General features: G+C 39.7%; 1 protein-coding gene across 1 annotated transcript in view; it reads left to right on the forward strand.

The window, feature by feature from the left end:
- COL4A6 (collagen type IV alpha 6 chain) overlaps window positions 1-21,935 on the forward strand; it is a 413,946-nt gene that overhangs the window by 316,437 nt on the left and 75,574 nt on the right. The gene's annotated exons all lie outside the window — the stretch shown is intronic.

The raw sequence follows: 21,935 nt of genomic DNA on the forward strand, positions 1-21,935 counted from the left end.
TGTACATATGAGCACTTTTCTCTTAATAAATGAATGGTAACCACCCACACAATGGTTACCAATACTGACACACATAGCTTAAAAAAAGAAGAAACAGCCTAACTAGGCAGTAGCATAGTGGATAAAGTGTCAGACAGGGACGCGGAAGACCCAGGTTCAAAACCCCAAGGTTTCTGGCTTGAGTGTAGGCTCAACTGGCTTGAGCATGGGCTCACCAGCTTGAGCACAGAGCTTCTAGTTTGAAAGTGGGATCATAGACAAGACCCCATTGTCACTGCCTTGAAGCCCAAGGTCACTGGCTTGAGCCCAAGGTCGCTGGCTTGAGCAAGGGGTCACTCACTCTGCTGGAGCCCTCTGGTCAAGGTACATATGAAAAAGCAATAAATGAACAGCTAAGGTGCCGCAAAGAAGAATTAATGCTTCTCGTCTCTTTCCTTTACTTTCTGTCTGTCCCTATTTGTCCCTCTCTCTGTCTCTGTCAAAAATAAAGAGATAAAAAAGAAGAAACAAGGTAGAGAAGTGTGGAATACCACGAAACAGGAACAACTGGCAGAAACATGAGAGAAGATCCAAACAAGACACAGAGCTACAAGAAAACAAAACATAAAATGGCTATAGGAAATCCTGAAGCATCAATAATTACCCTAAATGTAAATGGACTGAACTCACCACTAAAGAGGCACAGAGTAGCTGACTGGATCAAAAAGCTAAACCCAACTATATGCTGCCTTCAAGAGACATCTAAGCTGCATGTACAAAGGTAGACCCAAAATGAAAAGTTGAAAAACAATTCTCCAAGCAAATAATAGCCAAAGAAAAGAAGGTGTAGTCATACTAATATCTGACAATATGACTTCAAAACAACAAAGTTAACCATGGAAGAAGATGGATATTTCATAATGATAAAGGAGACATTGTATCAAGAAGACATGCACTTCATATATATGTGCTGAAATAGGGAGCACTAAAATATATGAGACATCTACTAACTGATCTAAATATAGAAATAGACAAAACACAATTATATTTAGAGATTTCAACACACCATTCATGTTTTTTTATAGATCATCCAAACAGAAAATCAATAAAGTAAAATCAGTGTTAAACTACACACTTGACCGAATGGACATAATAGATATTTACAGGAAATTTTATTCCAGAACATCAGATTATGGTATACATTCTTTTCCAGTATGCATAAAACATTCTCAAAGATGGACCATAAAATGGTCCACAGAACTAACATCAACAAATCAAGAAATTTGAAATTATACCAAGAATATTTTCTTACCATAAGCCTTTGAAATTAGAACTTTATCTCCAAAAAGGAAGTAAAGAAACCACAAAAAATGTGGAAATTAAACAACATACTACTAAAAAATGACTAGGTCAAAGAAGAAATAAAAGCAAAGGTCAAAAAATACATACAGACAAATAAGAATGACAACATGACTTATTAAACTTTCTGGGATGCAGAGAAAGCAGTAATAAGGGGGAAGTTTATATCATTACAGGCTTATATCAAGAAACAACAGAGATTCCAGTTAATCAACCAAGCATCACATCTTTGTGTGTGTGTGTGTGTGTGTGTGTGTGTGTGTGTGTGTGTGTGTGACAGAAACAGAGAGAGGGACAAAGAGAGGGACAGATACGGACAGACAGAAAAGAGAAAGATGAAAAGCATCAATTCTTTGTTGTGGCTCCTTAATCTCCTTAGTTGTTTATTGGTTGCTTTTTCACATGTGTCTTGACCGGGGATGGGGAGGGCTACAGCGGAGGGAGCAGCCCCTTGCTCAAGCCAGTAACCTTGGGCTCAAGCCAGCAACATTGGGCTTTAAGCCAGCAACTTTTGGGCTCAAGCCAGCAACCATGGGGTCATGTGTATTATCCCATGCTTAAGCCAGTGACCCCGTGCTCAAGCTGGTGAGCCCATGCTCAAGCCGGATGAGCCCGCGCTCAAGCAGGTGACCTTGGGTTTCAAAGCTGGGTCCTCATCATCTTGGTCTGATGCTCTATCCACTGTGCCACTGCCTGGTCAGGCACAAGCATCACATCTTAAAGAACTATAAAAAGAAGAATAAAGGCAACCCAAAGTCAGCAGAAGAAAGAAAATAGTAAAAATTAGAACAGAACTAAATGAAATACAGTGATCCCTCATTTATCATGTGAGTTAGTTTCCAGAACACACCGTGATAGGCGAAAATCCACCAAGTAGTGACCTTATATTTATTTTATTATTTATACATATTTTAAGGCTTTATAAACCCTCTCCACATTCTTATAAACTTTTCCCAACTCTGTTATTAACCTTTCCCACACTCTTTTTATATTGTTTTCCATTTTTTAGGCTATAAAATGCTTATTTTACCACAAAAATAACTAAAGTAATAAACATATGAAAATACCTATATACCACAAAATCCCACGATATAGCAAAAAAATCTCAATACAAAATTAGATATATATAATTTAAAAATCCATGATACATTGAGACTGCAAAAAGTGAACTGTGATATGGTGAGGGACAACTGTAGAGATCAAAAAGCTATTGAAAAAATTAATACAACAAAGGGCTGGTTCTTTGAAAACACCAATAAAATTGGCAAACCTCTGGCTAGACTAAGGAAAAAAGAGAAATCATTTACATAAAAAGAGTTCAAAATGAAAGAGGAAAAATTACCACAGACATCATAGATATACAAAGGATCATAGTAGAATGCTATGAAAGAGTATATGCCACCAAATTTAACCTAGAAGAATTAGATAAGTTCCTAGAACTGTACTATATTTCTAGACTGAGTCATGAAGAAACATAAAACCTAAATAGACCCATAATAAGGGAAGAAATAGAAAGAACTATCAAAATCTACCAAAAAATAAAAGTCTAGTACCAGATGGCTACCCTATATAATTCTACCAAACAGTCAAGATTTGGTACCTAGCCTTCTCAAAGTCTTCCAAAAAATAGAAGAAAAAGCAATACCCCCAACACATTTTATGAGGCCAAAATAACCCTGATAACTAAAACCTGGCAAAGACAACACAAAAAAAGAAAACTATAAACCAATATCTCTAATAAATACAGATGCAAAAATTCTAAACAAAATACTAGCAAATCAAATTCAACAATAAATTAAAAAATAATACATCAAAAAATAATATGTCACAATCAATTAGGATTTATTCCAAGAGCACAATGATAGTACAACATATGTAAATCAACAAAACAAAGGACAAAAGTCATATGATTCTCTCAATAGATGCAAAAAATAATTTCATAAGATACAACATTCATTTATGTTTAAAACACTCTACAAAATGGGTATAGATGAAAGGTACCTCAACATAATAAAGGCCATATATGACAAACCATCAGCCAATATCATGCTAAATGATGAAAAATGAAAGATTTTCCTCTAAAATCAGGAACAAGACAAGACTGTCCACCTTTTGCACTCTTATTCAGCATAGTACTGGAAGTCTTAGCCAGAACAATCAGGCAAGAGAAAGAAATAAAAGACATCCATATTAGGAAGGAAGAAGTAAAGGTATCATTTGTTGCAGATGACATGATCTTGTATATAGAAAACCCCAAAGACTCCACTGAGAAAGTATTAGAAACAATAAACCAATATAGTAAAGTTGCAGGATACAAAATCAATATACAAATGTCTATAGCTTTCCTATATGCCAACAATGGAACTTCAGAACATGAACTCATAAAACAATTTATTTTACAATTGTAAGAAGAGCAACAACAATAAAAAATAAAATACTTGGGAATAAACATAACGAAGTATGTGAAGACCTATATACTGAAAACTACAAAGCATTATTGAAAGAAATTGAAAAAGACACAAGGAAATGGAAAAATATTCCATGTTCATGAATCAGAAGAATCAACATAGTTAAAATTGTCATATTACTCAAAGTAATATACAAATCTGATGCAATCCCCATTAAAATTTCTATGTCATTTTTTAAAGAAATAGAACAAAAATCACCAGGTTTGTATGGAACCATAAAAGACTCTGAATAGCCAAAGCAATCCTGAAAAAAAAAAAAGAATAGAACCAGAGGTGTCACAGTGCCTAACTTCAAAATATACTATACCACCACACACCTGTTAGATTAGCTATTATCAACAAGACAGGTAATAACAAGTGTTGAAGAGGCTGTCGAGAAAAAAAGAACCCCATTCACTACAAGTGGGAATATAAACTGGTACAGCCACTGTAAAACAGTATGGTGGTTCCTCAAAAAATTAAGGGTAGTGTTATCATATGATCCAGCAATCCTTTTACTGAATATCTACTTAAAACACTTGAAAACATCTGAATGAAGACATATACACTCCCATGTTTATTTCAGCACTATTCACAGTGGTCAAGACATGGAAAAAAACCCAAAGAGTTCTTTGATAGAGGATTGGAAAAAGAAGATATGGTACATATATACAATGGAATACTACTACTCAGCCATAAGAAATGATGACATATTGCCATTGATGACAGCATGGATGGACCTTGAGAAAATTATACTAAGTGAAATAATCAGAAAAAGCTAAGAACTATCTGATGTCACACATAGGTGGAATATAAAAATGAGAGTCATAGACACAGATAAAAGTGAACTGGTTACCACGGGATGGGTTGGGGGAAGGGGAGTAAAGAGGGATAAATATACAGTGACAGAAAATCATTTGATTTTGGATGATGGGTACACAACACAATCAACAGTTCAAACTTTATAGAGATGTTAACCTGAAACCTATGTACTTTTATTGATCACTGTCACCCCATTAAATTTAATTTTATAATAAAATTAAAAAAACTATAACATATTTTTTCATAATTCACCTAACAAAAAGTATATTGCACATTTTACAGATAAAATGTTTAAATTCTACTAATAGACATAAAAGTTCTGCATAAATGTTGGGATGCCTCATGTTGGCAGATGGGATCTCTTATCATTTTAAAGCTGTAAGTTTTTTCCAAGTCTATCAATTCAGTGTTATTCCAATAAAAATATCAACAGGGTATTTTAAGGAATTTAAAAACTTATTCTAAAATGTATAAGAACAAAAGTCTATGAATATCTAAATCAATTTTGAAAAAGAACAGATGGTAGATTTACTCTTCTACAGTGTGAGGCATGCTGCACACATCTTCTTCTTCTTCTTCATCATCATCATCATCATCATCATCATCATCATCATCATCATCTGTAGGACTAGCAGAGTAAAAGGCAAATAAACCAAAAAATTTAGAGCTCAGAAAGAGACGATAATAAGATCAATGCAATTTAACAGCAAAGGAAGGATAGATTGTTTGGTATTGAAAAGAGTGGATCACCATGTGACAGAGCTATACAATTAATCTGTCACACTGCAAGTCACAAATGAATTATAGCTATGTGAAGCTCTTGATCCCCTTGACTTTCAGGATGATCAGGAGATACTGAAAGTGTCCATAGCTCTCAAGCTGGTGGCCTCTACCTCTGTCCATAAGCAGCCCCATCAGTTTACCACATGCCAAGAACATGCTATCATATACTCTCTTTGTCATGACATGGAAAAGATTGAGAAGTTCTGCTATACTGAGAAACATGAAGTTGAAGAGCTACTACATATCACATGCAAAGATGACCTCCAGGTAGATTAAAAGCCTAAATGTGAAAGGTAAAACTATCAATGTAGTAGTTTTTAAAATAATTTAAAGTGGTATAAGACTTGTAAATAAGACCCCAAAGTACAAAACATAAGGTAAACAAGACATGAAGTTTACTACATCCAACCTAAGATTTTCAATTCAATAAAGGACACCAGAGACAAAGTTAACAGACAGATAGTAGACTAGAAGACATTTGCAATATCTAAAACTGACAAGGCACTAATATCTAGCATGTCCAATGAACTTTGATAAATTAACAAGAAAGGGGCAGAAAATACAATAGAGAAAATGAGCAATGTATATTCACAGAATGGGAAACTCACAGAAGGGGAAATTGGCTTGACTTACAAGCACATGAACAGATGACCAACCTTACTAGTGTTCAGGGAAATAGAAACTAAAATAACAGTAAGATACCCAATTATACTCATTAAATTGACAAAAATTAAAAAGTCAAATAATACCAGTGTTTGTGAGCATGTGGGGAAAAGGAACTCCCATGTATTGCTGCTGGGAGTATAAACTGGGATGGCTTTTTGGAAAACAATATGATGGCACTTATTGACAGTAACTATCTATGTATATATTCCTACAATCCAATAATCTCATTCTTGAGTATATATCTTGGGAGAACTTCTCCATGGTTGTAAAATGAGATGGAATGAGGATATTTATCACAGAATCATTTGTGTAAGGAATTGGAGGGGTGGACTACATTGTCCACCAGTGAAAGAATATACATTTAAATGTGGTAAATGCATATTATGCATACTAACAAAGATTGGAAACAATAACGTAGTTGTGCAAATATCAATGTAGATCTTGAAAATGTTCTTTTGTAAAAATATAAGAAATCGAATGAGATCAATAACTCAATAACATTTATATCGATTTAAATACACACATAGACACCAATAACCAGATATGGATATGTGTGTGTGTGTGTCCTGAATTTATATACTTATATCAAATAGATTAGAGAAGGTTCCTGTGAGGAGAGAAGAATGAAAGTGAAAATTTGGATGAAGGAAAATAATAAAATAAAAGGAGGGGCCTTATATAGACTAAAGATATTTTGCCATGAACTAGGGGGGGGTAATTCTACAGTTGGATTCCAAGCAAAATAATAATAACAATTTTTATAAGAAGGGATACATTAATTCCAACCAGAGAAATCTAAGAAGTCTTTTTGGATGAAGTCAGACTTGAGCTGAACTTTGAAGGATGGATGGGTAGAGCGTTCTGGATGAGAAGGTTAATTTTGGCAAGGAAATCACTTGGTTGGAAGCCAGCTGGTGAGACAATGAACTTAAGTATCAATAAGGAGATCATTATGCATGGAATCTAGAGCAGTTAGGGGTGTTTAGTGGAAAATAAGTCTGCAAAGACAGGTGGGAGCTCAATGGTAAAGAATATTCAGTGGCTGCTTAAAGAGTATGGGTTTTATTTCAAATGTAGTAGGTAGTGATTTATAGTTTAGAGTAGAAGAGCAATAGGGTCAGATGTAGGGAAATTACTGTCCCAATTGTTAAATAGGTTGCAGCAAATTTTTACTGGACACAGAGTTAACTTCCAGAGGCCGTTGTCACTATGCAGGTGATAGCTAATGAGGGCCTGAGTTGAACTAAGCTCTAGTTATTGGTTCCTAAGGGGACCAGTAAGAGTGGTGTGGACATGGACTAGGGAAATTGACAAGACCTGAGAAATAAATCAGAGTGGTGTCTCATCTTTATAAAGGAGGTGTTAGAAGTTGTAACAGATGGGTGAAATTGCCATACAGGAGCAGCAAGACACTTTGGGAAGAACGGAAGAGGCCAGTGAAGAAGACTGTGAGAGGATGAAAGACTAAAGAACCCATAGTATAATGCAATGAAAGCCAAAGAGAGGCTTTCAGAATGGGAAAACGTGTTCAGCAATGACAAATGCCATTTTAAAAAAAAGGTCTGTGGCATTAGAACTTAGTAGAGATTACTGGTTATGTTCCAGAGAGTACTTTCAAGAGAGAGGAGTATGTACAACCAGATGTCTAGGGGTTGGAGGGAGTGGTAGGAGAGAAAATGGAGGCAGGGTTGTTGGCTAGTCTATCAAAAGGTTTATTCCAGGAGGGTGATGGAGAGATATGGTGGTCACTTGTGGGGAATGGTATTCATATGGTCAGAAGAAAAATGTTCATTTAATTTTTAACATCTGGTAGAACAAAGCATGTTTTAAAGGCCAAAGGAAAACAACCAGGAGAGGGAGGAGAATTACCAGAGTAGGGTCCCAAGGGTTAGGAAGGTTCCTTTGAACCCTAGAGCAGCCAACCTGGAAATGCTAATTGAAAGCTAGCCTTGCTATGCTTTGATTTACACCTTTTCCCCTAATCATGCTTACTGACTTTGCCTTTGGGAGATCTTTCCTTCCCAGATCTGCTTATTAGAGCTTCCCTCCCCACATGATACCCTTTCACTTTTTCTTCTGGGTTACTGTGACTGGGTGAAACTGAACTAACAAAGAAACCTCTCTGTCAGCAAGTCAAGAGAAGTAATTAGCTGCTAGGTTCTCAGGCCAAAAAGCCTGATGCACTCAAAGCCTTGAAGGAGAAAGTACTTGAAGGTTTGTTTACCACTTTAGAGGACAATTGTTGCTACTCTTGGTTATGGCAGGCTTCATTTTGGGACTTTATCTCTACAGAATTCTCTGTTAAGTTTTTTTGAAAAATTGCTAGCACTAGATGTTGAAGCTTTTAAAATCCTCATAAAACTAGAGAATAAAAAAAGTGGTGATGGATGAAAAGATAAGGAGTGCATGAGGTTTCCTACCCAGTTAACCTTTCAAACCAGGTCTCGAACTGGCCAGTTTCCTTATTGTCTCTTTCTCCCCCAGGTCCTAAAATTTGGCTAATTTAGCTTCCTTTCCCTGCTGCCATTCCCTCCCTCCCCAACTTCCAACTGGAATTCCTCTTAGAATAGTTTCTTGATTTATCTATCCCTAGCTCTGCTTTCTCTGGGATCCAGATATTTGTTTTAAGGGGTTTTTGTTGTTGTTGTTGTTTGTTTGTTTGTTTGTTTGTTTTTAGTGAAAGGAGGGGAGATAGTGAGGCATACTTCTGCTTGCACTCCCACCAGGATCCACCCAGCAACTTTGTATGGGGCCAATGCTCAGGTACCAAGCTATTTTTATTGCCTGCGGTTGACATGCTCAGACAAAGTGAGCCATCCTCAGGGCCCAGGGCCACGATTGAACCAATCAAACTACTGGCTTCAGGATGGGAAAAGAGAGAGAAGGGGGAGAAGGAGCAATAGAAGAAACCAATAGTAGCTTCTTCTGTGTGCACTGACTGGGGATTGAACCTGGGATATCCATATGCTGGGTGGATGCTCTATCCACTAAGCCACTGACCAGGGCTGTTTTAAGTTCTTAAAGTGCTTTACCTGCTTCTATCTCTACGGGAACAATTGGGCAGAGTGAGCTATAACAGAAATGTAAATAACACTATGGAAGTGGGGAAGGAAGAGAGCACCAAGTGCTCTGACAAAACAGGAATCTTCAGTGAGCTGTGAACATATGAGTTACATACTTCTCTCCCTACACATGCCATTGACTCTGCTCTGGGATTTGGCCCTATTATCCCTGCATCAGCCTAAACCATCTCTCTTTGAGTTGGATACTAAACCCAGCTACAAGGTCTTTAGTCTGGAGGAGATGAGGCCTGACATTGCTAACAGTCAGCTGGATTTTTTTCCATGTGTAGATGCCCAGGTTGCTTTCTCTGGCTCCAGATTTGTCTTAAAATAATTGAATCATACCTGACCCGTGGTAGTGCAGTGGATAGAGTGTCCACCTAAGACACTGAGGTCTCAGGTTTGAAATCCTAAGGTCACAGGCTTGAGCGCAGGCTCACCAGCTTGAGCATGGGGTCACTGGATTGAGCGTGGAATCATACATATGACCCCATGGTCACTGGCTTGAGGCCAAAAGTCACTGGCTTGAACAAGGGGTCACTGACTCAGCTTGAGCCCCCCAGTCAAGGCACATATGGGAAAGCAATCAATGAACAACGAAAGTAACACAACTATGAGTTGATGCTTCTCATCTCTCTCTCTTCCTATCTCTCTCTCTCTCTCTCTTTCTCTCCCTCTAGAAAATACTGAATCAAATACTAAATGCTGTATATAATTCATATCTATAACCAGTTTAGACTTCTCACTTTAAGTAAGGTCAAATTTTCTAATAAATCATTTGTTTATCAGGAATAGCTAACTCCTCTGCAGCCCACTCTCAGTCTGGACCTCGATATTAGCTATGTCAATAATATTCTCATGTTCTCCTATTGGCATTGTCCTTTTACCTCAACCCCCGTACTTTCCTGATATATGTGCCAGTGCCCAACTCTGGAGAAACCCACCTGCTTGGCCCACTCTTTCTCCTGGACTGCCAAGTATTGTTTAAGAAAGCTTCCCCCACAAAGACATGTTCTCTAGTGCTGGCAGAGCTCTCAGGGATGCTTGGCAGCCCTTCACACTTTTCTAACAATGCACTTCCTGCCATGTTCTCCACAGCATCTCCTCATGACCCTTTCCAGTCGTCGTCAACCCAAACTACCTTCACTCTCTATCTGTGACCTCACTTCCTACATTTATTGTGAAAATTAAGGTCAATTTAAAATTGACTTTCTCCATTTCCCTCATACTTACCGAAACTTGTCGTGGCTCTTTTTTTTTTTACTCATCCTCCTCCATTCTCCAGTTTGGAGGAATGAAAAGCCCTTCTCTCTGTCTCTAAGACAAACCTACCAACATTGCTTGGGTTCAGAATCATATCCCTCCTGCCTTCCTCTGCCTGCCTTATGTGTCCATAACTCATCTTTCTGCTTCAGACTGAGAGGTTAAGACCCATGTTCTATTCATCTCTGTGTCCCCAACATGTACCACCAGAGTGGCACATAGTAGGCAGTCAATAAATGTTTACTGAATTGATGATTTATGAAGGGGTAAAGTAAATTGACTTATGTGTTCTTTGTGCATTTACTTAATTTATTAATAAAAGTGCCACTTGGCAGCAAGATAGATAATGGCAAAAATCAAAAGCATTCAATAAGCTCCATACCTGAGGTTTTTGTTGGAGTTTTATTACATTTTTGTGGAAATATTTGACTTAGAATTGGCTTGTCACTTTATAAAAGGAGTAGTAGAAAGAGCACTAGACTAGGAATAAAGGAGTCTGGCTCTGCTGCTCATAATCTGAGTGTTCATGGATGAGTTAATTAACTTATGGGCCTCAATTACTTTCTCCAGCACATTGAGGATAGGGTTATGATGAACATTGAATGGAGTCATGGGATATGCAAAAACTTTAAAATCTGAAGCACTTCTCCAATGCAAGCGTGTAGCTGTTGTTGATGCCACTGACAGCTCCGGAGCTTCCATTTTCATCTACACAGCAGTTGCTCCCATCACCACGACCCATTTTTCCTGTTGCACCCAGAGATTAATTACATCTCAGTCCTTGCCCTCCAGACTCCTTGCTCATCTTGTTTTGGGCCTTGATTTATCCATGCAGATAACTTTACTTATTCAGAAAGATCACTGCATATATTTGACAGGGGGAGCTGTAAATGATCCCATCTCCTTGAATTCAAATTCATGGCTGGCTGGGAGGTGTATGGTGGGCTCTGCCAGAGTACCAGCAAGCCCTACCATTTTAGCAGCATCCTGTGCCTGTGGGCACATGTATTTGGGTTGGAATGTGTTTCTCTTTATCTGCATGGGTGTGGACATGAATACTCCTCAGGTTCTAAATGAATACAGGGGTGTGGATTTGCACGAGAAAAGCACTGATGCTATATGTAAGTTGTTCCTTTCCCCTCCCTGCCCTCTCCTGCCCTTTCTGAGCTCTCTGAGTTCTCTGGCAAGGAGGTCCTGACAAGAAAGTTCTTTTATTTTATCTTTATTTTTTCCTTCTGCTTAAGGAGCAATAATTGGTTACTTCTTGTTACCTCCCACTCTCAAAACTTGGTGGCTACTCACCAGAGACTCAGGGAAGCCAACACTGATCCAGAAGCAATTGGTTCATACCAGCTCTATATAGGACCAAAAGTTGTGCAGTATATCAATTATGGGTAATTTATCATGTCACAGAAAAAACACCACATGTGTTCCTGGTCTAATGGAATAGATACAGCAGCAAAAATTGTTGTGAAGTGACTTTCTGGCAAGTCCTTCTTCACTTTGATTTTTATTGTAAAACCACTGCTATGTGTTGCTAGAAAAATAAAAGATTGGCTCTAAGTTGTAATTAAACCATGCATTTTAAATAAACTACATATTTTTTAAACTATAAGGATAGGACAATAGTGTGGGTCCAATCCTTTTAAAACTATAGTGAGAATTCTGTGCCAGCTGATGTGCCCCTGCCCTCCACAAGTTTAAATTCTGCTCCTCTTTATATTCAATTTTTTCCTACTAAAATCTTCTCATTCAAAGGGTTACTGCCTTATAAGCCCAGAAAATGAGGTTTCTGAGGGGTATTTTGAAAATTGGGAGTTTGGTTAGTATATAGTTTTTCCTCCAAAACGAAGCTTTATCAATAGAATGACACTTTTTCACATACATTGGCTCAACTGATGCTCGAATCAATCCAGAAAATATGGAGGCAATGACCTCCCCACCCTTTTGCTGATGAGAAAACTAAGGCCCAGAGATTTACTGAGTTGTTTGAGAGCATAGAGTTAGAAAGTGAAAGCAAGAAGGAATGGGACCTAAATCTGAAGATTCCTACTTAACCCGGAGAATTTTAAGAGGCAAAGGCGACATCAATCCAATTTACTAAAAGAGGCCTGTGCCATCAAATCACACACATTGCCTTTTTAAATTCTAAGAAGGAAAACAAAATTATGGCAAATTAAGTATTTTAAGCTTTTTCAACTCATAATTAGATTTAGGTTAAATTCCTTTCAAGTAAAGCTGTATTTATTTTCTCATTCTGAAAATCTAGTACAAACTTTGTAGTACATCGCCATTCTTTGTATAGACTGCATGCCCATTTGGGGTGTGGGGGCTATTGAACCACTTGTAATGATTACAGATGTGTTTGGCTGTTCTGTTTTATTTTTATGGCCAAATATGGATCATATTTACAGTTTCATTTGATTTTTGTTTCTTTCACTTCCCAATTACAATATTATCACAAAAGGAACGTTTGAACTGGTTTCTGATGTGGTTTTACAAACATATTATAGAGAAAAAGAAGACATGAGAACTCTTCATCAACTGCTTTGCCTCTGTCTAGCAGACATCTCTGCTTCATCCTATTTTAACACCTATTAGGATTCCTCAGGGGCATGGGAAAGTATGACATGTTTATAGACAAAATTCTCTAATTTCTGCTTAGCACTATGATCATCAAATTACTGTACTCTTCTTATATTCCCTTTTCTGCTCCTAACTCAATATGCTACCATTAGGGATTCATCACACATCATAATTTGTCTACAAGAGCCTAGTAAACTGTCCATTGCCCACACACCAATTAAAGAAGCCACTTTGATTGTGGAACAACAAGAAATCTCTTATCTTTTTAAGTTCTAGAGAGTACCATTCCTTGAAGTGCCTTTTATGACTTAATTTATCAAATCCATTAAGTGAATGTCTACTAATAGTACCTGTTCCAATGAAAAGATTGGGCAAATTAAGGTAAATTGTTCTGTTATAATGAAAATAACAATATTGCTGCTCAGAATAGTTCTTACTATCCCTTGCCAACTGGATTTGTGTTTCTATATTCTGAGCATTATTCAGCACAGAGAGACAATATAGCTGGGTGGAAGAAGCAGAGGCTTTGGTATCACCAAAATTAGCTTCACCAATTGTGTGACCTCAAGCGAGTTCCTTGCCCTCTCTGTATTTCAGTTTCCTCATTTATAAAGTGACACTAATACATACCCGTTGGGGCTGTTAGAAAATTATTATTATCTTTTAAGTGAGAGGAGGGTTGACAGACTCCTGTATGCGCCCCAACTGGTATCCACCCTGCAAGCCCCCTCTGGGGTGATGCTCTGCCCATCTAGGGCCATCACTGGTTGCTTGCAACTAAGAGCTATTTTCAGCACCTGAGTCAGAGGCTCCATGGAGCCATCCTCAGTGCTCAGACCAACTCATTCAAACCAATCAAGCCATGACTATGGGAGGGGGAGAGAGAGAGAGAGAGAGAGAGAGAGAGAGAGAGAGAGAGAGAGAAAGGAGAGGGGGAAGGGTAGAGATGTAGGTGGTTACTTCTCCTGTGTGCACTGACCAGGAATTGAACCTGGGGCATCTACATGCCAGGCTGATGCTCTACTACTGAGCCAAGCAGCCAGGGCGGGGCTGTTAGAAGATTAAAGGAGATTAAAATAGTGCTGGTTAAAAAAGACTAGAAGTCATTATTATGTATTAGAAGAGAAATGTGAATAAACAGGTAGAAGGGAGGAATGGAGAGTATTGTCTAGCAAGAGTTAACTTTATCACTCTGGGAGGTGTCTTTCCAAAAATTTCAACACACTGACAGTAGCCAGTGGAGTGTGTGTGTGTGTGTGTGTGTGTGTGTTTGCAAATAAAACATGTAGATGCACGTCTTCGTGCCTGAGATGGCTGCTTTAAACACTGATTATAGCTTAAGAACCAGAAAATAAATGTGTTTTCATTTGAGTGTTTAAGGCAAGTTTTGAATACTGCTTCTTAGCTCTGGCAGACACTAAGAATTTACGGGGTTCACTTTGCTAAACACTAATCTTTTTTTATACAGATTGGTAGATGGGAAAAATAAAATTGTAGATGATGCTAACATTATCAAGCTAAACCAGTCTTTCTGGGTCACGGAATGGGTCTGTTTATCTGTATGATATGAATCTTTATCTGACATACTATAGACATATTCTCATTTACTGGTGTTCTTTCTCCCTTATTTACTTTTGGAGACAATTATAGCCCATTAGTGCTTACTAGAAGAGTGAACTGTAGGATTCTATGAACGGCTGTCTTCATTTGTTCCAACAGATGGATCACAGAGTTGATTGGGAGGCCCCAACACCAACTCTACCACTGACCAACTGTATTACATTATCAAGCCCCACTGACTAACCACTTTGCGACTTGGTGCCCACAGGTATATTGTGATGCTCTATAAGGAAGGCAAAAGGAAAAATGTTTTAAAGGTTTTTTTTAGAGAGATAGAGACAGACAGGGAGGAGAGAGATGAGAAGCATCAACTTGTAGTTGCTTTATTTTAGTTGTTCACTGATTGCTTCTCATACATGCCTTGACCGGAGACCTCAAGTGGAGACAGTGACCCCTTTATCAAGCCAGTGACCTTTCGGCTCAAGTCAGTGAACTTGGTATCATGTTGATGATCCTGTGCTCAAGCCAGCGACCCCAGGATCAAGCCAGCAAACCTACGCTCAAGCCAGCAAACCCATGCTCAAGCCAAGGAGCCTGCACTCAAGGTAGCAAGCTTGAGGTTTTTGAACCAGGGACCTCAGCATCTTGGGCTGACACTCTATCCACTGAGCCACCACTGATCAGACTGAAGTTTCTCAAGTATTCTGCCCTTTTGGGGATAGTTTCATTAGTTTTTTCTTACTGTATATTTCACGGCTAAGTGAGAGACCACAGTTACTTAGGCCAGTCTGTTAAGTTCTTGCATCCTCTCTATACCGTCCCCATAGCTAAGGTGGCAATTCCAGTTGGAAAGTAAGAACCAATTGTAGAATTTAAGCTACCTCATTCCTAGGCTGGAGGTCAGGAATCTCTGCTCCCCCTTTTCTTCAAAGACCACAAGGGGTTTGTCAGGATAGCAACAAAGCCTTTTAATCTCATTTTGCACTTAGCTAAAGAGACTTGGAAGTGTCCTTCTCAAAGATGCCCAAGTGTACACTTAATTTTGTATTTTCATTCAGTCCATAGTTATGCTTTGCCCCCACAGTTAAGGTTTGTCTATCTACACCACACTAGACCTGCAGCTCCAGAGAGATACCATGGTGAACAAAGTCAACTGAGCTCCCTGTCCTTTCATACCTTCTAGTCTAGGGAGAAACATCTCCCTAGATGATCCCCAGATATCTTAGTCTCTATCTCTTCAAAGGCGAACCCCTCATCTTCTGCCTCTCAAGACTCTTCTGCCCCTGAACTTCCTTATGTCACTCAAGAGATTCACTTAGTTTCCCAATCAAGAAACCTAACATTCACTCGTCACACCTCCCTTTATTTAACTTACCAATTCCAATATAGCACCAAGTCTGGTCATTTTTAGTCTCTGAGATAACTCTAAAATCTGTCTTCTCCCTGTCTCCACTGCCATGAACCTAGTCCTGTTCACCATTATTTCTCTCACAGAGATCACAGCCTCCTCACTGGGTTCCCTGTCTCTGGTCCTGCTGCCCCATCCACTCCCTTTGTCTTGTGATATATCTAGAATTTATACTGTATGAACTTGGATAAGTCTCTTTCCATTTTTGGGCTTCAGCTTCTTCATCCTGAACTGGATGATTTTCTGTCCTGTACATCTTTTTTTTTTCTGTGGTTCTGTCATCAGAATGTTCTTGATTGCACTCCTGTACAGCTATCTAGACTTCTAAAGAAGATATTGCTCTACCTGGGCCACTGGCTTCTTGGTATATATATTCATGCATTCATTTCTCCTCATTCAGCAAACATTTACTGAGCACCCACTGGGTACTAGGCATGTATGTAACATGGGTGATTCAGTGGGAGTAAGACATAGGCCTTGTCCTCAAGAAGCTTAATCTATTGGTAGGGATGGATACAAACAAGCAACCTAGTACATACTGTGGGTGCAAGTAATTATGGAGGGCTCCCAGAGGAGCTGGTATTTTGATTGGAGTCTGAATGATAAATAGAAGCAATCCAGAAGAGCAGAGGCATGTACAAAGGCCCTGGATCGGGGTGTTAAGAGAGAATAAAGCAGAATGGCAGACCAATTGGGAGTCTGTGAAAACATTCTAGGAGAAAGCTGAGAAAGAAAGACTATGAACTAAGACCAAGAGGATAGAGATAAATCGACAGGTGTGAGTTATATTTTGGAGGTGGGTTTGATAGTTCTTGCTGGTAGATGTGGAAGATGAGGTAAAGATACAATCATGGAGGACACTTGGGTTTCTGGCTTGATCAAATGTATGGGTTTCTGGCTTAGTCAACTTTATGGATGGACTGCCATTTACTGAGATAGCTCCATTAACTCAGGAGCAAGGAGCTGGTTTGGGGAATGGGAGTGGGGAGCAGATAATAAGTTCAGCTTTGGTACTTTTAAGTTTGAGTTGGAATATCCAGGTGGAGAGGTCTGGTATGCTGAGAAGAGAAATCTAGGCTGGAGGTTCAGATTTGGGAGTCATTAGCAAGTAGATGAGGTCCTTTTAGGAGAATAAGCAGACACTGAAGAGCCAAATGCCCAATAGCACCAAAACATCAGTGCTAAGTAAGAAGGAAATGCTCTCACAGATACCTTTCATTCCTAGGCACACATCTCTGACCAAAACTGGATTTCTCAATAATGTCTCTGCATCGGGCCCTGGCCAGTGGCTCAATGGATAGAGCGTCGGCCTGGCGTATAGACATACTAGGATCAATTCCCAGTCAGCACACACAGAAGAAGGGACCATCTGCTTCTCCTCCCTCCCCCTTTTCTCCTTCTTCCTCTCCTGCAGCCAGTGGCTCAGTTGGTTCGAGCATAGCCTCAGGAGTTGAGGATAGCTCCATTGGAGCACATCAGCATCAGATGCTAAAAATAGCTTGGTACTAGAACTTTGGCCTCAGAAGGGGTGGGCAGGTAGATTCCAGTTGGAGCACATGCAGGAGTCTGTCTCAATATCTCCCTTCCTCTCACCTAAAAAAATAATAAATAGTAATAATAATAATGTCTGTGAATCTTACACTTAAGAGAAGAAGCATTAAATACCCAATAATAATTTCTACATTTTACCATAAATGATACTTAAAGAAGAAAGGGAACTGATTGATACTTTCATGCTATCTGTCAGCTATTCTAAGTTTATTAAACTCACTGAAATGCTCACAATAACCCTAAAACCAAAGCAATTATTGCTCAAAGCCTTAGAGACTTGGAATACTTAAGTCACTTGCTTAAGATCACATTAGTATTAAATGCAGTAAGGAGATTTGACTCCAGGTATGTCTGACTTTAGAGCCTGCACCATAAGCCTGACCAGGAGGTGGCACAGTAGATAGAGCATCAGACCGGGACATGGAGAACCCGGGTTCGAAATTCCGAGGACACCAGCTTGAGCTCAGGCTCACCAGCTTGAGCACAGGGTCGCTAGCTTGAGTGTGGGATCATAGACATGACCCCATGGTCACTGGCTCAAGTCCAAAAGTTGCTGGCTTGAAGCCCTAGGTCACTGGCATGAGTCCAAGGTCGCTGGCTTGAGCAAGGGGTCACTTGGTCTGCTGTAGCCTCCCGGTCAAGGCACATATGACAAAGCAATCAATGAACAACTAAGGTGCCGCAACAAAGAATTGATGCTTCTCATCTCTTTCCCTTCCTGTCTGTCTGTCCCTATCTGTCCCTCTCTTTCTCTCTCTCTCACTGTTCCTGTTCCAAAAAAAAAAAGAGCCTGCATTATGATAAAACCTAACAGCACTACACCATCTCTTATAATAATATAGTTGGATCCTTAGGAAAGCCTGTACACAACTCTTTTCCTTTTTATGCTTCATAAATATCATTTTGCACCCCCTAGCTTAATGTTTCGCTCTCCATTAAAGTGCAAGTTCCCCTGAAGAGAAGTAAAGCTCTTAAGTTGTTGTCAGTCATTTATGCCTCAGCGGGGATTGTTTTTAAATTCTTCCTTAAGAACAAATTTTAATTTTAAAAGAAAGGGCACTGGGAAATTGAGGAAGGGATAAAAACACAGGAAGAAGCCTCATAATGAAAAGTCAGACCCTATCAGTTTCACAGTCCTACCTAGTTTGAGGCATATGCTTTTCAGATTCTGGATGCTATTTGTGCATATGTGTACTGCTTTATATACAGACTAATCTTTGGGTCTGTTAACCCAGTTATCTAGGACTGGGGCTGAGGCCAGCAGATCCACCCCGTGGGTGTGTGTGGTCTGATCTAATACCTTAAAGTGTATACTGATCCCAACCCTCTGTAGTCAGCAGCAGGCAGCCAGCCTGGGCTGCAGTTGTAAACGTGCAGTTCCTGGCCTTTTTTGCACAAGTCCCAGCTTATTCTCTTGCGAATTAGACCCTGATGTGCATATGTAAAATTTTGAGCAGATGGAGGAAGGAGAGAGTGTTGGAAAGACTTGGAGGAGTAACTTCTGCCCTCTCTGGGTCTATTTGCCAAAATAAATGACATGTCTCAGGGTAGGGCATTGGTCCAAGCCCATTGAAATTCTGCTAGCAGCCCAAACAGTGATGGTGTTTCAGATTGTTTCTGTGAAATGATCAGAGTTCGGAAGAGAGAAATGATGTGTGAGCATCTGGCTGCTGCAGCCTACTGATGGGGACAGTCCCAGGGGCGGGATCAGGGTGGGGGGGCAGCCTCAAAGACCCCTGAGGACATCTGCCACTGGCAAACAGGGAAAGTGTCCCACACTGTTCCTCAGTAGCTACGTGACCTAAACAAGTCCTTTCTCTTCTCTTGGCTTCTTTTTTTCCCTTATGTATAAAATAGAAGCTGGATAGAATGGTCTCTAAGGGCTCTTCCAGCTCGAACATTCTGTGACTTCTGTGACACTGGTTTCATTTCTTTTTCTCTGTAGTGAGGCCCACCTCCCACCTGATTTTCTGTAGCCACTATGTTCTCATACTGCCCTCTGCTGGCCATGATGAAAAGTGACATCAATACCTTCCTTGGAGGACAACTCCAAAAAAGCAGTTCATCACCACTTTAGTGTTAAGCTTCAGCAGTACACTGAGACAGAAACCCTGTGCATTGGAAACGAGGGAAAAAAGATCATACAGGTATAACCACATAGTATGTACATCTGGAGAGGGCTGACAAAGCAACCCATAAAAGAAATGCCTCTCTCTCTCTCTCTCTTTATTTATTTATTTATTTTTTTACTTTATGATCTTCACTTGTTTGCAGTGTTCTGCACCGCTGAGTGAAAGGACCTTGGTGGGTAGGAAGGCTCCTTGTCTTTTATCTTATGACTGCAAGCTCCAGAAGGGCCTGAAACCACACTGAGCATGCCGTTCTGAGCAGTATCCCAGAGGCCTCAAGACATCCTACAGGCTCTGCTTCTGTCCCTTAGGTCAATCTGAGCCCTTAGGTCAATCTGAGCCTGAGAAGTTTGTAGCTAGGACCAGCCCAAAAGTACACATTTCTTTGAGGGATGCCATTTCAAAAGCCTGTTGGAAAAATAATTAGAATTCAAAGAATCTGCAAGTTATTTAAGTTCTCTGAATGGAATAGCAAGGTCGGCTGTGCCATTGTGGCAAGTTGAGCATGCCCATCCAGCCAAGAGAAAGGGAGTGGGCCATGCAACCCTCCTCTTTCTGGATGGAATCAGTCCAGGCCTAGAATTGCCTGACTCCTAAGTCTCCTTGCTTAGTTTTGCTGAGCATGCATTCACAAAGGCAAGAGACCAGAACTGAAGTGTGCCAGCCCATGTGCCGATGCCAGGCATGGCTCATGCTCTAGTAATGTGAGCAAGATGACAATTGGGCCATAGTGCATTCTGCTCTCTCGGTAGCTGTTCAGTGGTTTATCATGCTCTCCACCTCCCTTTCTTGATGCAGGTAAGCTTTGAGTACGGCTCTGATTTGGGTCAAGAATTCAGTGCCCTGACTGCATCATCTCTGCTAGAAATAACATGGCTTCGACAAGCCTGTCCTGTCCCCCCATCCTCCCACCAAACAGTTCCCTACTCCCCCAACAGCTGGTTCTTATCTGTTTCCCTTGTTTCAGCCTCAGGCAAGCTGCCTTGGCCTCATGCTGACACACACATGTTCTCCTGAATGCTGTTGATGAGTTTCAGCCCTGAAACACACTGCCTTCCTCTCATCTTTCCCTGTTCCCAAACTTCTAAGGGTTCCCTACTTCCTGCCACATCAACTTTTCAACTTTCTTGCCTTGCTTTCTAGGCCCACTTCAGTCGGGGCCCAGTTAGCTTTTTCAATGTGGCCCATGACTCCTTCCACCAACCGTGGACAGAATGGAAGCCCTCCATAAACTCCTTGGCCAACACTTCCTTTGACTTCTTATGCCATTTATGCTCTGTTCCGGACCTGTACTGTTTTCTGTGGTTTTGTGTACATTAAGTTTGAGAGCTAAGCCAATATTTTAGTCTTCTTCATTAATTCTCAGCAACACCCCTGCACTATTTTTATTTTTAAGTATTATTCTTTTTCTGTGGGGGGGGTGTGCATAAATATCCACAAGAGTAATAATAATAGAATCATTGTAAATAAAATTCCAACAGCAGAAGATAAAACCATAAAAAGTCAAGGCTCAACTCCCACCCCATTATTCTTAGAAATAAACCCACTAATTGAATGTAGCCTAGCATCCCTTATAGGCTGTGTGCGTGTTGAGTGTAGGGGAAGTAGAGTGGTGGTAACACTCTCCCAGAGATTTGCATTTCCTCGGGAAGAGTATATTTTACTTTTTTACGTGATTGTAGGTCTTCATGGGCCTGATTAACACTTGAAATTGTACTCCAAGTGCCCTATACATCTGGTGGCCACTTGCATCTCCAGTATATGACTCTAGCCACCACATAAAACATCTGTCCAATTTTTGGACTTTTAAAATGTAGAACTTAAGTGAATTTTAAAGGGCATACTTAGAGGGTTTTAGTCAGAATTTTTCACAAATCTGTAGGAAATTGCAGATAGCAAAAGAGCAGAGAAGTGGAAATGGCAAACGTTTATGAAAATAGACTTTCTACCTAATATGTTGGTATGTACTCTGAAATGTACTGAACATAACTAATGGTTTTCAGTTTTCTGCCAACAAAATACAATCCCTGCTGGTATTTGTTCTAAATAATAGCCTACCTGTGTGGCAACCCACTGGGGATAATTCTTTGTCTTGGTCAGCTTTAAAATGTCAGTCTGAATGCTCAGACTTAATTGTTACAGACAAGTTTAAAACCAGGTAATTCAAAATCTTCAAGCTACTCCTTCTTGGTGTCATAATTAATACTTAGTGGATGTTCTCAGGCTCCGTGGTTTTTACATCTTCAACATTGTGCAACTGGCAGAAGTAAAGGGAAGGTGAGCAAATAAATAATTTGTATGTGTGCATTTTCCCTGTGAG

This window comes from Saccopteryx bilineata, chromosome X (genome assembly GCF_036850765.1).
Source record: "Saccopteryx bilineata isolate mSacBil1 chromosome X, mSacBil1_pri_phased_curated, whole genome shotgun sequence".
Taxonomy (NCBI): Eukaryota; Metazoa; Chordata; class Mammalia; order Chiroptera; family Emballonuridae; genus Saccopteryx; species Saccopteryx bilineata.